This window comes from Halichoerus grypus, chromosome 3 (assembly GCF_964656455.1).
Source record: "Halichoerus grypus chromosome 3, mHalGry1.hap1.1, whole genome shotgun sequence".
NCBI classification, from domain to species: domain Eukaryota; kingdom Metazoa; phylum Chordata; class Mammalia; order Carnivora; family Phocidae; genus Halichoerus; species Halichoerus grypus.
The window spans coordinates 182,434,692-182,437,652 of NC_135714.1; positions in this window are offsets into that span (position 1 = coordinate 182,434,692).

The following is a 2,961-nucleotide window of genomic DNA, read 5'->3' on the forward strand; positions in this document are numbered from 1 at the left end:
GGTTTTTGAAGTTGTTGTTTTTTTTTTCTGGACTAAGAAGATGTACATCATTTAAAGAAGAATGTTCCAACTACTTGGACCCACTTATTCCACTTCTAGGAATTCATCCTAAGGAACTATTTCAGTAGGGAAAAATGCTAATCATGCAGAGATGTTTATAATCAACTTTATTTATGATGGCCAAGAAGCAAGAATGAGTAACAACTGGACAACGGTTAAATAAACTATGGCAGTAATTCAGTTAGAATAATATGTGACCATTAAAACTGATATATAGGAAAGCATATAAGAAACAATCACACGTATTATACTTCGTAATTTTATACTTCTGAGTTCACAAATTGTGTTTATGTTACATTACCTCATTTATTCTTCACAACAACCTTGTGAAATAGAAGCAATTCTCTCCATTTGCTGATAAGAAAACAGACGAGTGAAACTGAAGTGGTTTGTCTGAGGTCACTCATGAAATATTCAACACATTGACCACAAAGGTTTAAAAACTATACATACATAGAGCAAGACTGGAAAGACCGTAACAAGTTGCAAATAGTTGCTCTCTTCAAACAAAGTGTTTTTCTCCATGGATGTGTGTGTGTGTGTGTGTGTGTGTAAAACTCCTTTAAACACTGAATACTTCTAGGATTATTTATCCTAATCATTGAAGCTATGTTCTTCAGCTTCCTTATTAAACATCAAAATCTTGAGATTACCTATGACATAGGGTCTCTTTGCTTTTTGCAAATATACACAAACCGTATTTATGTCCTGCATTCCCATACAGACAGGAAGATTCTCTGGGGTGGCCAAACAAGTGCCATTCACATCTACTTGCCTACTATTCCTCCTATTTCTTTCTTTCTTTCTTTTTAAGTAGGCTCCACACCCAGCATGGAGCCCCACATGGGGCTTGAACTCACAACCTTGAAATCAAGACCTGAGCTGAGATCAGGAGTCAGACACTTAGCCAACAGAGCCACCCAGGTGCCCCACATTCCCCCTATTTCAACACTGCTGTGGCCACATGGAAGCCTTTCCCCACTCAATCTTGCTTGAAGCGTTTACTTATATAACCTCTCTGAAAATAAGACCACAAGTCCTTCGTGTTTGGAAGTTTTCAGAGCTGCTTTGAAGAGAGGTGCCCTATAGCAGCCAGAGTGATTTGACAGATGTATGTGCTAAGCTTTCAGTTTGTGCTTCTTCTTTAATATGACAAATATCGCATCCCCAATATTTTGTTCCCTCTGTTTCTCTTTGTTCTCTTTGTTCTCAATGTCTTTTCTAGAACGTAAGCATTCTCCATTGGGAATATTCATTCTGATTCAAATATCTCCAAAGCTTGAACAAACAGCATAAGACAGGATCATGATCCTCTTTGTCAACACAGAAGCGGATGTTCACTCTCATGGACATCATCTTTTTCTCATCTGGCATGAACAGTTTCTGTTCAAAACATACTTTTAAAGGGTTCCTGCCCGGCTGCAACTTGACTGTAAACACAAATATCGCCAGAGGAACTGAACTCTTGAAATAGTTTTCATTTATAAGTGGGCATCCAGCAGATACAGTGTGCGTGTGTTAACACTCCCAGGTCTTATGAACCAAGAATACTTCAGCAATCCCAGTTTGAAAAGCATTGCTCCAACCCCATAACTTTTTGGCTAGAGCCTTCTTTTTCTTCTCCCCTTCAGAATCAAGCTCTTTGAAAGAATTGTCCACACATATTATCTCCCCTTCTTCCTCTGAAGCATTCTGGCTTCAACCCCTGCCACTCCACTAAGACCGACCGTCCTTCCAGCAACTTCTTTGGAGAAATCAGCGGGCAGGGTTCAAAACCTACAGCAATGCTGTGCAGCTTTTTGACTCTTTTGACCTTTCCTTGCTCTTCTCTAGTCTTCATGACCCAATAGATAGTGCTCCTCCTAACACCCCACAGCCCTTGCATCGCCACGTACACCATCCCTGGACCGGTCTCCTGTCAGTGACAGATGGGAATTGATGATAAAGACTAACTGCCCACTGCTCAAGCGGGACAGCTCTCAGGTGCATGTGCTTCACTGTTGCTAAGATTTCTCCCAAAAGATTAAACCTCAATGTCCATAAGGGTGACTTGCTTGATGATACGCCCTTTTGTTTTCTTCTCTTCCATGTTTCTCCCTCTCACTTCCATGCCACTATTTCTTGGGATCCCCTCCGAAATAAACTACTTGCATTCAAGTCCTTGTTTCAAGATCTGCTTTTGGAAGAACCCCCCAAAAGATACTGGATTTCTTCGGGGAAGTAGTTACTTCTTTGGGACTCTAGAGATGTGGGGCTGCTAGTCCTTCCATTGGCTGAACATACCCAGTAGGCAGGAAACCTGCATGACACAGTACAGGGGTGACCTCTACGAGATTAGAGGAGCACAGAGAAGGTTGGGGGGTGCATCAGTCAGAAATGGGGCATAGCAAATGGAACAGAATCAGCATAGCACTGTTAGAGGTGACGTGCTAGTCGGCCATCCTTCTTGATAGAATCCCATGTGGCCACTGGACTATATGGCCCCCCAGGATTTATTAGGTCCACGTGTATTTCCTGATTTTCTATAACAGACACACTTTGCTTTTGCAACAAGGAAAAATTAAGAAAATGTATAATAAGAAATAAAAATCATGCTTTTAAATGAAATGAGTCTTCTTTATAAAAAATACGCATTGTAAGTTCGTGACTCAGAAGAGCCTAAAAGTCTAATTTGGTCTTCATTTGGGGTCAATCATGATTAACGCATGACACTATAATTAAAATAGCAGTATCTCTATATAACAGTGACCGCTGGTCTCAGTTTAGGGCACAGATGAGAAAACAAGCAAAATCCAGTGTTGGATTTTATACTGTTGAACAGGCTCACTTATAAAAGCTGTGTAAGGTTTACAAAAGTTATGCTTAGGGGAAGCAATAATGACATATAATTTCAAGTCTTAA